This window comes from Megascapheus bottae, chromosome 19, assembly GCF_031878675.1.
Source record: "Megascapheus bottae isolate mThoBot1 chromosome 19, mThoBot2.hap1, whole genome shotgun sequence".
Classification (NCBI taxonomy): Eukaryota; Metazoa; Chordata; class Mammalia; order Rodentia; family Geomyidae; genus Megascapheus; species Megascapheus bottae.
This window is the reverse complement of record NC_143527.1, coordinates 41172572-41187084: the sequence shown is the minus strand read 5'-3', so window position 1 is coordinate 41187084 and position 14513 is coordinate 41172572. Positions and strand designations below refer to the sequence as shown.

At 38.9% G+C, this 14513-nt stretch overlaps 1 long non-coding RNA gene across 1 annotated transcript in view; it reads left to right on the top strand.

Annotated features, from left to right (window-relative positions):
- Window positions 1-14513, top strand: part of LOC150049898 (uncharacterized) — a 76313-nt gene that overhangs the window by 48684 nt on the left and 13116 nt on the right. Inside the window, exon 3 of the long non-coding RNA XR_016538839.1 lies at window positions 6057-6165. This is a non-coding gene — a long non-coding RNA (uncharacterized LOC150049898). The remainder of the gene's footprint in view (window positions 1-6056; window positions 6166-14513) is intronic.

Here is a 14513-nt window from a genome sequence, read left to right as displayed (position 1 = left end):
CCACAGCTCCACTTTTGGCTTTTAGATGGTTAATTGGAAATAAGAGTCTCTCCGACTTTTCCTGCCCAAGCTGGCTTTGAACGGCAATCTTCAGATGTCAGCTTCCCAGGCAGCTAAGATTATAGGCACAAGCCACCAACACCTGGCTACAGAGGATAATTTTTAATGTAAAGACATTTCAAATTCAAGTTTAAGTAGGGAAAGCACTCAAGTACTCATAAAGAAAGCAGGAATGATGGGCCAAAATCTTACTATCTGCCTTCCTACACTTTGCTGTAATGCAAATTAAGTTTTATGATAATAATTTTATTACAGTTTTTATTTTTGTATCATTTATAAGTGCTTTAGTCCTATAATGAATACTGTAGCTGAACATAACAGCTATAATAGTGACTATCTGACCACAAGAGCTAAATTATTTATAATTTTACCCTTAAAGAAAAATGCTTTGTGATATAGAGCAGCTTAAACAGCAAGATTTTAAGGCAGGGAAGGTCTTTACTAAAGGTCTTTACTGCAATACTAAACTATCTATTGTAGAAGATGCCAACTTGCCCTTTTGGAAAGATAACTGAGGGCCAATGGGCTCTGTGTTACTACGGCTACTTTGGGGAGTTTTCCTGAAATGACAGATTATAAGATCTCATAAGGTTCTTTCTAGTGTACATTCTGATTTTGCTGGGGAAAAATATACAGTGCTCAGAATGTGAACTGACAGCACCCTTTTGTGAGATGAGTTACCACCCTTAGCGCGCTTCTTCCTATTCAGTGGGTGCTGTGCCCTGAGGGGGAGGGGATAACATTCTTTAGCTGGGTGGAAGGTCATTGGAAAGTTGAATGTCTTGTTCACTTATAAGGGAATATCAAAAGAACTTGCCCTAGATAATGATCACAACGGATGAGCAGGTTCTCCATGTTTCACCACAAAGATGATGTCTAACATTCTACCATTCGTTTTCATTATCTTCAATTTGCTGGAGAGGCCGAAAAGGCATGCAAATGTGGAGGAGCTCTCTCTGGCTGGACGATACATTTAGAGCAATGCTGAGAGTCTCTGGCAAAACTCATCCCACCCAGTGCATCATAGTTGTGCAGTGGAGTTATTCAACTCGCCTCTAAGTTAGGAAATAGTCTGCTACCTAAATGGCAACAGCAAAAAGCAACATGCTTGCACACCAGCAACATTATGGCAAGCAAAACGAATCCAGAGTCTTCCAAAAACATGTCTGACCCTTGCTGGGCTTTGGTGGCTTAGGCTTGTAATCTAGTTACTCAGGAGGCTGAGATCTGATGATCACAGTCCAATGCCAGTCTGAGGAGGAAAGTTCATTAGACTTATCTCTAATTAACCACTTTAAAAAAGCAGAAGTGGAACTGTGGCTCAAGTAGTAGAATGTTTACTTTGAGATTAGGAGTAGTATCCAGGCCCCTGAGTTCAAGCTCCAGGATTGGCACACACACATACACACACACACACACATGTATGTATGTATGTATGTATGTATGTATGTATGTATGTATGTATGTATGTATGTATTTTTGATTCTTAAGAAGGATAAAGTGAGAATACTGTTTCAAAGACAGTTAAAGTGAAAGGGAAAAGTACAAGTTAACAAAGTAGTTTTGTCCTGTAGTGCAGTTTTTATTTGGAAGTTTTGACTAAGCTATCATTATACAAAGAATGGATGAATGTGGGTATCAGGGGAGAGGTTATTAGGCATTGTTTAATATGTACAGAGTTGTTTTGGAGAATGATAATTAAACGATTAAGAGGGATACTGGTGGTGGCTGCATGGCATTATGAGGGTGATTAATACTAGTGAGTTGTAGAGTTACAAATGGGTAAAATGATCCTAACATTCTGGAAGCCAAACCAAGATAATTAGAGTTTAAGGACAACTTTGATAATATCAAATTCAAAGCTAGCCTGGGCTTCATAGTAAGACTCTCTCAAACTATCCTTTAAAGAAAGGATTCAATGCCGAAGTTTGGCCAAGTGATAGAATACTTGCCTAGATCCAGGTTCAAGTTCATGGTATCACATACATAGTAAAAGCTGAAAGTGGTGCTGTGGCTCAAGTGTAGAGCTCTAACTTTGAGAAAGCCCAAGGACAGTGCTCAGCCCCTGAGTTCAAGCCCCAGGACTGGAAAAAAAAAGATTCAGATGATAAATTTTATGTTGCACCATTTATGTGTGTGTGTGTGTGTGTGTGTGAGAGAGAGAGAGAGAGAGAGAGAGAGAGAGAGAGAGAGAGAGAGAGAGAGAGAGAGAGAGAGTGAGAGAGAGAGAGAGAGAGGAGAGAGAGAGAGAGAGAGAGAGAGAAAGTGAGAGAGAGAGAAAGAGTCGTGAGGCTTTAATTCAAGGCCTGGATGCTATCAATGAGCTGTGTTTGCTTAGGGCTAGCACTTTACCACTTGAGCCACAGCTCTGCTGTAGATTTTGGGTAATTAATTGGTGATAAGAGTCTCACATATCTTCCTGCCTAGACTGGCAACTAGGGTCATAGTCATGAGCCACTGAAACTTCAACCCCTCTGTACATAAAAATTAATTTTTAAAAAAGCCATCGTGTGTGTGTGTTATATAGTCTTTTCTCTAAAAAGCAGAAATGTGGCTATATATTTTCTTCACCTCCATCAATGTGCGAGGAAATCAAGGGTACAGTACCATCAAACATCTTAAGGAACACCTTCTGTATTCCATGTAATATAGAGCAAATGTAATTCTTGTGAACTAATAGTTGAAGTTTAAATTCGTCATCAATTTGGAAAACTACTATCGCTGACACTGAATATAGGATATTCAGCAACCATCATTCTGTGGTGTGTATCTTGTAGCACTGAGTGTGCTTACACACCAAATAACAGACCAAAGAGTATTCAAAGCAGCTCTGTTTATAATGCTTTCCCCAAAACCCAGTTTATAGAAAACAACACAATAAACTGTAATATGTTCACAAAGGGAGGTATCATTTTACCATGGGCCAATTAACCATTGTTACTCACAACACAAATTCATCCCTAAAAATACTGAGCAAAAATATAAAAATGTATCTACTATAATACTTCATTTAAGATTTTCTTATTCTTTTCTTGTCTATAGTAATTATAGATTTTTAATTCATTTTTAAACCTTTAAACCTTTTTATTATTTTTGGTTATGTTTTTGTTTTTGCCAGTCCTGGAGATTAAACTCAGGGCCTAGGCATGGTCCTTGGCAGGCTAGCGCTCTGCCACTAGAGCAACAGCAGCACTTCTGGCTTTTTCTTGTGTATATGGTACCGAGGAATCGAACCCAGCGCTTTGTGCATGCTAGGCAAGCACCCTACCACTAGGCTATCCTCCCGGACCTGAAAAACCTTTTTAAATTATAGATTTTTTTTTTTTGGTGGGTCATGGGTGCTGACCCTGAGCTCTTCAGCTCAAGGATACTACCCTACCCTTGAGCCAAGCCCTACTTCCCGTTTTCTAGGGATTAGTTAGAGATAAGAGTCTCAGGTCCTTTTATGCCCAGGCTGCCTTTGAACCTTTACCCTCAGATCTCAGCCTCCTGACTAGCTAGGATTACTGGCGTGAGCCACTGTGCCTGGCTTAAATTATAGACTTTTTAAAAAACTTTTTTCAATCCTCAACAGGAGTAGTGTGGGTCTTTCCTTGATAAGAACACCATTGCTTCAGAAATTTCAATTTGATTGTTATCCCAGATTTTTGATTCTCAACCTTTTTCTTTTCTCTTTTGGTTTACTTTCTATTTTAATGATTTATTTTTACTTTTTTGCTCTTAATTTTTTTTATCAAATTGTGCTCTGATCTTTAATGTATTTTTTAGTTGATTTAAGTTTGATTGTCTTTTATTTTCTATTTCCTTTTTTGTTCTAAAGTAGAAGCTTGGATAATTTATACAAGTCCTTTCTTTTTTCAATATAAAAATGTATCGCATAAATGTTCATCTAAATGCTTCTCTTACATCTTACAAATTTCTCCAAGTTGTATTTAAATTTTTATTTCATTTAAAATCTATTCTAATTGACTTAGCAACTTCCTCCTTGATATGGCTACATGAATTTGTGTTTTTTCTTTTGCAAGTATTTGGGAGTTTTTCTCAGATATTATTCTGTTAGTGATCTCTCATTTGATTTCTTGTGCTCAAAGAACTAATAAATAATATATGATTTCTCTCCCCTCTCTTTTTTTTCTTTCTTTCTTTCTTTTCTCCCGCTCCACTCTCTTTCTGCTGAATTCTGGGTTTGGGTATTGTCCTTGAGCTTTTGTGTTCAAGGCTAGTGCCCTACCACATAAGCCGCAGCTCCACTTTTGTATTTTTTTTTTTTTAGTGGTTTAGTGCAGAGAAGAATTTCTTTCCTGAGCTGGTTTTGAACCATGATCCTCAGTTGTCAGTCTCCCGAGTAGCTAGGATTACAAGAATAACCCACCAGCTCCTGGCTATGTATGGTTTTTTTATCTTATATTTCCTGACATTCAATTCATTATCCTTGGTATTCGCTATCTGAAGAATGTTCTATGCATTTGAAATTATTGCATTGTTGTTTGGGGTAGACTAGTCTATAAATATCAGTCACTTAGGTTAAGTTGGTTAATAAGACTATTCACGTCTCCCTATCCTTGCCATCTTCTGTCTGATGTTCTACTCTAATTGTATGTTTATCTGGTTTTAGTTCCAGTTCTCTCAGGTTTTACTTATGTATTTTGAAGATCTGCTATTAGATGCACATAAATTTATGATCATAATATCTTTTTATAAATCAGTCCCTTTGTGTAATTTGCTTTAAAAATGTCCCTTTTATCTTTTACAATATTCCTGCTTCTGAAGTCTAATTCTTTTGACATTAACAGCCACTTCAGTTTTCTTTTCATGTTTAAGCAGTCTATTCTTTCCCATGCTTTCTCTTCTAACCTATGCCTATATATTTTTATTTTGTTATTGTTTCATTTATTATAAACATTGTGTTATAAACTAAAGCTATGAAACTGTGAATGTTGTATCAAACATACATTCCTAGATTATTATTCTAAATAATAGACAGACCAGCTCTAGGAATCAATGCCATACATCAATGCCTTCTCTAGTATTGGAGAAGATGCCTTTAATACTTCTTCCTCTTCCTCCTGTTCCCCCCCTACTCTCTCTCTCTCTCTCTCTCTCTCTCTCTCTCTCTCTCTCTCTCTCTCTCTCTCTCTTTCTCTCCCGTGCGCACAGTCCTCTTTTCTTTCTCCTCCTCTTCCTCCTCTTCTTCCTCCTTTATTATCTCCTCTTCTCTTCTGCTCCTTGTACATATATTCTTTTTATTGTTATTATAAAGATAATGTTAGGTACAGAGGAATTACGGTTTATAAGTCAGGCAATTAGTATATTCTCTGTGAACAATGTTATTCCTTCCTTTATTCTCTCCCAAATCTCACTCCCTACAAGTTGTCTAGTTTATTTTCACCATATTTGCTATTGAGTACCACCGTTTATGTCTATGTTCCTAAAATTTGATTTCTTATAAGTGTCTTATTTTAAAAAATCTAATAGGATACTTTATTGATATATGTCTATGATTTACAATGAACATAATCTTTGAAATGGATGGATTTAATGTATCATTTCCTAATTACTTTTCATTATATTCTGGATGTAGAATAGAGAGTGAGGGTGTCAGTGATTCACTTCAGTGTTACTTCCCGCTTAGAAGCTCCTTTTGTTGTTAGTGGAAGCCACCATAGTTCCTGCTCTGTTCGTGTGTGTGTGTGTGTGTGTGTGTGTGTGTGTGTCCTGGGGTTTGAGGGCCTGGGATTTTTGTGCCAGTCTTGAGGCTAGTAGCCCTTTACCACTTAAGCCACAGCTCCACTTCTGGCTTTTTTCGTGTTTGGAGATAAGAGTCTCGTGGGTTTTCATGCCTTGCTGTCTTTGAACCATGCTCCTTAGATCTCAGCCTCCTGAGTATCTAGGATTGCAGGTGTGAATCACTGGCCCTGGTTTTACTCAGCACTTTTTAGTTTATGGCAATCTCTCACTTTCTGAACAGATCCTCCTGTTGTGTTTCCTCTGTGCAGGAGAACTGAATGCTTCTGTTGCTCGGTTGGTCTTGGACGCCCACAGCCCACCCAGGAGTTTGTCAGCCCATGAAAAGGCTGACTGGGGTGTTGTGGAGTCTCAGGACTGGTAAGTGGAATTCTCATCCCACTTTGAAGCAAGAACTCCAATCTCAGCCTCCCTGCTTCTAAGCTCCTGCCTCTTGGGGGCCATTCTGTCTGTCTACAGACTGCTCCTTGCTTCCCAAAGCCCTGAGGATCTCTGGGTCCCTAGGCTTGCCTGGTTTTAGGCTGCTTGTAAAGAACTGCAGCTTCTGCAATCTGAGCTCTCCACCAGCAGAGGTCAGTATCTTGTTTCTTGAATGTCCTTCAGGCAAGGAAACCTCTCACTGCTTCTGGGTAGGGTTATTCAATTCTGGGCTTCTTTCACTGCTTCTCTAGCTCTTGCCAGGAGCCCTTAGCGTGCTTAAAACCTCTTTTACCTCTCCTTATCAGCCTCCGGTGGCACTCTCCAACCCAAACACTGTGGCAGCTGATCCAGAATACCCTGATCTCAGATTGTTCTCTGACCTCCAAGCACCCCTGGGGTGTGGTTGAGCTTCCCAGGCTGCCTGGATGAAGGCAGCTTGTAAGCAGATCAGTCAGTAATCAGGCTTTCCACTGAGACTGGAGGCTTTGTTTTCTCAAATGGCCCTCTGGTGTGAAGCTTCTCTCACCTGGCATTCTGATCCGGAATCACCTCTTCCTGTCTAGGTCTGCCTCTGTCTTTCCCTAGGACCCCAATACCCTTGATTTGTAAGCCCTGGGTGGTAACTGAATCTTGGGTCTTTGGGGGCTGCAGCTTGGTTCACATAGTACCCCAAGCACCTCAGGCTCCAATAGGAAGGGTCCCCCTCAAGACGGTGCCTTGATACAGCTCTCCTAGAGACAAGGTGCCTTGGTGTGATGCTGGTGTGTGACATTGTGGGAGATCCTGTCTGGGTTTTAAGGCATATGGGAGTTGTATAGTCCTATAGCTAGATTTGCAAGGCTGTCACAGAGCCTATGAGGTGAATTTTGTGATGGAGGCTACTCTTTGTCATTATGAAATTTACAGAGGTGTGGAGACAGGTATGTGTATGCCTAATGATTAGAATTAAGTACAATTATTTCAGGAGCAGAAAGAACTTTTTTTCTCGGGGGCGTTTTGAGACCTTTTATTTATTTGTTTTGGAGATTGATTGTCACTCCATAACTTCTGAAACTTATGCCACCCCTGTCTCAAACTGTCTTTCAATTTTAGCCTCGCAGTGCTAGGATTGCAGTGTTAACTACCATGTCTGGCTTCCAGAAATGTATTTTTAATTAGATTGTATTTGAGTTGGAAATTAAACTGTCTCCAAAATATGGCTGTGTTTTGCCTCATTTCTTCCAGAGAAATGATGCAGCGTGGATTCTCAGTTCTGTGTGACTTGGCTGTGTCCACTGGAAGGGCTCTGGAGTGGTCTTCACAAGCCCAGTAATGAGCTTACAGACTCGAGCCAAGTGCTCTTCCACAGAGTCTTCGCACTGTCATAGATGCAATTGTTAGGCGCTCCTCTCTGTTTTTGTTGGCACGACCAGGTCTTCATGCCAAACATATAGGCTGAGCTTCTTCCAGAGCTGTGAAGTAGGGTAAGAGAAACCATCACAGATGGCCATGCATCATGAGCAACTCGAGTTTTCAGGTCATAAAATATTTCATCTTAGCACTATGTCCTAAGCAGTGGCTCATTCTTCCATTAATAAATAATTGAAATGAGGTACATACTTTGTCTATAGGACTTTATTATCATCTTTTCTTGACATTTTTGTAGGTTAACAAGTATGAGGTAAAAATTATTGTCATTAATCTCTCTTGTCAACTTCACTGGACTCAGTTTTATCTCTGTTTCCCCTTCTTACTGACTTCTTTGCTTCTTTAGTTTTAAGTTACATCCATTTTTGCTGCTGACAAAGTCACTGGCCTTAGGATTTGATAGATTTGTGTCAAATCACCTACAAAAGGTATAACCGCAAGTTATACCCCCCCCAATTTCCTTTAATAATACTAAATAATACTACATTCTAACTGTGCACTGGTGGCTCATGCCTGTAATCTTAGCTACTCAGGAGGCTGAGATCTTAGGATCGTGGTTCAAAGTTAGCCTGAGCACAGAAGATTGACCACAAAACATTATCTCCAATTAACCACCAGAAAACCAGAAGTGGTACAGTGGCTCAAAAGGTAGAGTGGTAGCCTTGAGTTGAGAAGCTCAGGGACAGCGTCCAGGCCCAAAGTTCAAGCCCCATGATTGACCAAAAATAAAAATGCTACATTAGATACAATATACTGAAAGTACAGTGCCTAGTACAAATTAAATGTTCCATTACCAAAAGTTATTCCCTTTACGTTTGGTATGTGATAGTATTGCCCTAAATGGGCTTTACTAGAAGTACATATTGAGTGATAGGTCGGGCTTAGAGTTTTCATCCAGCCACCTGTGTCTGTTTAATGATAGCCTTGTGCTTAGGAATTTGTTTCCAGTTTTATCAGACAAAGCTTCATTAATATAGCTAGTATTTTATAACATAATCCCTTAGCTTTGTCAAACACAATTCACATATAATAATTAAAAATAGATCAAAAAGTCAATACAATGTCATGCAACTGGGAAATAGTGTAGGCATTCACAATAAAGCAGATATCAGGCTACATCTCATAAAGTGTCCTTATCAGCCACTCCCATACTCATCAGTTAGGAACCCCTCTCCTACACCTTTGTGATTCTGACAAATACCTCTGCACATTTCTAAAATATCTATTGGAGTGGTAGAACCCCAGTTGAAGAACATTGCTCTATCCTATATGGTATGAGATCCATGATTTGGGGGCATAACCAAAGAAGGCAGCAGTCATTCATTCTTTTGACCATGCCCAGAACTATTGCATTCAGTTGTCTATATTTTGAAAACCAAGACTTTTCCTGGACAGATTGAGGAATGGGATTTTGCCTGCTTAGTCAAATGCCAGGATTATTCCAGAGAGCTGGAAGGGCAGAGTTGAAGTCACCATCAGGTAACATCCAGGTGAATAAAATACTTCCTTCTGAATGACAAGGGGTTCAGGTTCAGTGAAAATTGGAGAGGCAGGGAGGAAGGTTGCTCTTTGAGCTGATTCCTTCACAGGAAATGCATCTATTCTACTGTGCCAAGATGAACAGGTGAGAAGCAGAAGAGCTGCAAAAGAAGCAGAAAGTCAGTTCTGGACTTTCCATAAGCACAGATGCATTGGAGTCCAGGCATAAAGTAGCATGCAGTTGTGTCCTCTCTCTGGTGGGTCACCAATATGGCTCTGGTAGGGATAACTAAAGCTACCGCTCATCCTCAGAAAAACAGCAAGCTAAGAATTTCTCAGTATAGGATGGAATCCTGATCCAACCCTTGCTACTTTCCCAGTGGACTGACTGGACAGCGATGGAGAGTAAAAGTCTGTTGGCTAGTAGCTTTGCTGAAGATCTATCACAAGAGAACACAAGAGATCAGCTGATCAGTTGTCATGTTAAGTGAATCCGTTGCTGTGACTCAGAATTAATTAGAGGAACAGAAAAGTTATTTGCCAAGATAAAAACCAAGGCCAGAACAGATGTTCTAAAGGACAATGTCAAAGGATACAAAAGCAAATATAGTCTAAAGTGAGTATGTCCTTTACCAGAGTTACTACTCTTTTCTTATATGTGAAAGTCTGTTTTCAACTGAGTAAACATTTTAAAAGTCAGGGTAGTTTTTAAAAATCGTGTGATTCTCTGGGCCAGGAGTTTGGCCTAGTGGTAGAGTGCTTGCCTAGCATGCATGAAGGCCCGGATTCGATTCCTTGGTACCACATACATAGAAAAAAGCTGCAAGTGGTGCCGTGGCTAAAGTGGTAGAGCTCTATCTAGCCTTGAGAAAAAATCCAAGGACTGTGCTCAGGCCCTGAGTTCAAGCCCCACAACTGTCAAAGAAAATCACGTGATTCTCCTTGAAGTTCTGCAAGAACTTTGAATGATTTTTAGATTAAAACCCAAGTTCCAAATTCTCTGTCTTGGGGCTATTTTTCTAATATTGTTGTTTGCTCTCTTGCTCTCTTATTCTGCTTACTACTTATTTATTACTATAACTTATACTGAATATTTATGAACAACAAAAGTTCATACATTTTATTTTGATTTATAAAATTCTATTTAAGTAGTCGTGCAAAAGCACTTCAATCAACATATTCTACTATGGCCATGCATCTTGCTCAAAGTCACCTCAGCCATCATCCTTGCCCCTCCCATCTTTTCCAGTCCCACCCACTCCCTCTTGTTACCTGATTCTATTTTTCCACGTATACATTGAGTATTATGACACTATGCAGCTGCCGTTCCTCTCTTTTTTGGCTTCTCACAGTCTTGCAATGAGAATGCCAATACTTAGATTTCAGTAGATTTGATGTTTGGTGAAAGTTCAGCGCTGCTTCCCAGATAACGGTGTTAGCACTCACCTTCCATAGACAGGACTGGAAGCTTCCTTCAGACCTCTTGTATGTGAGCACTCATTCCACTCACGAGGGAGGTCTGTCCTCACAGTATAATTATCAAATGACTAATCTTAAGAGACTGAGATCATCAATCGCATGTTATCTGATGACCACACTGTCAAGAATTAGTAGCTGAACTCAATATGTTTATTAAAATATATTTGCTACTAGAAAAATATAGTAACTGAATGGTTAAGTGTTTAACATGGTTTATTGCTCTTGAAATATAGAAGTTAGACAAATGTGGAGTTTAAAACCGTGTATCTAAAAATCAGGGTCATGCTATGCATCCATCCTAAACAGTTAGAATAAAAATGCGATCTAAACCTGAGAATGTGGGAAATAACTTGTCATTATGGAACTGCTTATTGAGATTCTTAAATCCTTGAAGTTGTAGGATAATTTAGAAGAGAAAGGCAAAATAGAATGGAGTGAACAGAACCTTAAGCAATTGTGAAATGGGAGCAATAAAAGATCAAAGCAACAGAGAAAGTCCATGTGTTTCACAGGCTTCTCTGACATCTTTGGAAAAATAAACCTTTGAGCCAGCTTAAACTTCAGAAAAATCATTTTTTATTTAGCTGAACTATAAATTACACCAAATAAACACCGCGCTACTGTAGTTAAAATCCAGGGAAATAGAATGGAAGAATATTTCCATTTTCAGTCCTCTTTCCTCATCAGTAGATATACTATGCTGCATTTCTATCTTCTGCTATCCGGGATATCATTTGACCATGTACAACTACTTTTGTCTGATGTTAGCATTTTGTAGGCAGAAACAATCACTCCTAGAGTTTAGATTTCACTTATACATATAGAGACACAGGATACATACATCTATATCATATTTTATATATTACATATCATATACACATATATTATATATATATAGGCATACAGATGTTACTTTACTAGAAAAAGACATCACCATTTCACTTAAAAGAAATAAGGTAGTTTTTTTTTAAAATGGAGGAACAAACTAACATTTTGATATTAACAGGAATTATTGTCTTCTCTGTGTTCTGTGATTCATCATTGCTTGAAAGGACAGTTGACCGAACAGTGTTAGAAAAGCTGGCAAGCACTGGCTTAATGGTGTTTAAATTACTGAGAGGAAATATTAATGGAAGTTGGGAACTCTGGTGATGTCATGGAGTCATCAGTGACCTTGCAATATAGTTAGCTTTAGTCTTCCTCAACCCAAGGGCGGGCGATCTATCCTGTCCTTGGTATACTTTCTTCACTTGCATTTAGGCCATATCCTCACAATCTCCTGGACTGCTGGTCACTTACAGGTAACCACTCACCTCTCCTTGCTGATTCTTCCTCTTCTCCTCAGCATCTTTCTTTAAATTTTGGTGTGTTTCAAAGTTTAATTTTTAGTCTCCCCCCCTCTCTGTCTCTGTCTCTCTGTCTCTCTCTCTTTCTACATATATATATATATATGTGTGTGTGTGTGTGTGTATATATGTATATATACATGTGTATGTATGTATTCTCTCTATATATAAGCTATATATGCTGACAACGCTTCTTAAATTCATATTTCCATCTACTCCAGATTTGAATATCCCAGTGCATACTTGACCTTCATACTTGGGGGGCTAATCTCAAACCAAATATCTGTCAGTGACTTTCAACTGTCTTTTGTGAAGGCCCCACCGTGGTGGTAGGCAAAGGGATGTGATTTCTATGCCTTCTCTCAAAGCACAGTGAGTGCCTCACAGAACTTCCCTTGGGGGACCTGGGTGCATTTAGCCATCAGCTCATACCTTATACTAAGAACTCTCCAGAGCCTACATGGCATCCCAAATAGCAAGTTCAAGTTCCACTATAGCAGATGATTCTGTGGAAGCCAAAGTTCATGTTTTATTCTCAGTGGGCTATCTCAAGTCTTTGTTTGGCAGTACTGGGATTTGAACTCAGGGCCTCACACTTGCCTGGCTTGCTTGCTCATGGCTGGCATTCTACCTTTTGAGCCATGTCTCTAGTTTGACTTTTTTTGCTAAGTTGATGGAATTTGTAGACTTTTCTGCCCAAGCCTGCTTCTCATCTAGGTCTTATCCATTTAAGTATTACATGTGTCTCATATCTTTCATTTACACCTTTTCCAAATAGCAATTTGTGTATTATATTTCTGGAGAATCTCAGAAGTGAGTGACCCCAGGGAAACCCTTGACTAATAGAGAGCAGGAGTTGCTTGGATAAATGCTCCCACATTCTTGAAATTTCTGGAATGTGCCCTGAAAGACTTTACTGGAATTCAGCCTTTTTGCCTGCTTCCCTGCCTGATTCTTTTATTGTACTTTAGAACTTGTTAGCTGGGTACTACTGGTGGCTCTTGACTGAAATCCCAGCTACTCAGGAGGTGGGGAATCTAAGTATTGAGATTCATAGACATTCCAGACAGGAAAGTCTCTGAGACTTTTACTTCCAATTAACCACTAAAAAAGCCAGAAATGGAGCTACAGTGGAGTTCAAGTGGTAGAGTACTTGCCTTGAACACAAAAGCTCCAAGTATCACCTAGGCCCTGAGTTCAAAGCCCAGGACCAGCACAGAAAAACAAAAACAAGAAAACAATAACCACCACCACACCACTAACAAAAAACCCCCAAACTTTCAAATCTTGCTATGGCTAATAAGTTTTCTTTGCTCCCCTCCTTGTGACTCTGAAGTACTCTGTATATTAACTATATGTTTGACTTTTCTGTATTGCTTGTGCACTGCCATTTAGGGCTTCATTTATAAGGGAAAGATCACTCCTTTTGTGGTAAAAGTAGTCTAAAAAAGTAAATGTCTCAGATGTGACCATAGTTATGCTCACTTACATATGCAAAATGACCCCAGAGCCAAGCCAAGCCTTCACTGCTATTGCACTCAAACTCCTGGTAAATGATTACCCTTAAGCCCAGATACCATATAATTTGGGACAATCCCTTAACTCAAGAGCCTTTTAAAGTTACCCAGACTGGAAAATCTGAAGCACTGAAGCTACCAATTTTATTATGCCTCATGGAGGACTGACTCCTCTTAAGGACATGATTCTTTAGAAAATAGATATACATATAAAAATATCAATATGGAGTTTATCCCAGGAATTTTCCCAAGCTTTTATTGCACTACAGCCAACTTGAAAATCTCTTAAGACACTCCAGTAGCTGCTTGTTACAAATGACTTACTGCAACATTGAACATGTTTTCAGGTCTTCATGATCTAAATAACCTTCTAATTCCTAAAACACAAACAAGTTACCAGTTGCCAAGTGATGCAAAGTATTACACTCTAGGTTTATGTGTTCATTTACAATATTCATATTGAATGTCTACATTCTTCAGAAATGTATTTAATTTCTTTCTTGATATATTTTCAAGCTAAATTCAATAATATTTTATTAAAAATAAAATCTAGTCTGAGATCTCATCACTTACTATTTTCTCACTATTGCCTATAATTTTGTGCTTGTGTCCTTAAACAATGCTGAGTTGGGAGCTTGAAGTATTTCTCCCCTCTTTCTTTTGCTGCAAATACCTATTCTCAATTTTTTTCAGAATATCTCTGCTTCCAGAAACCTTTAGTAATCTCAAATCCATGATCCAATACTCCTTCCTCTATGTTACTCTTTGACCTTGTATATACAATAGCATGTGTGTAAATAAAATGTTAGCAATATAAGATGACTGAAATCATATCAAGGATCTATTCTAACTGCAGTGGAATGAAATAGAAACCAATACCAAAAGTAAAACTGGAACATCCTCAAACATATGAAAATGAACCACTATACTCTTGGATAGCCAATGAGTCAAGTTGGAAATTACAAACAGATTTCAAGCAGACCATGAATAACCTGAATAGCCAAAATAATCCAAGAAAGAACAAGATTGGAGGCCTCATACCTAGTGTTTTCAAACCATA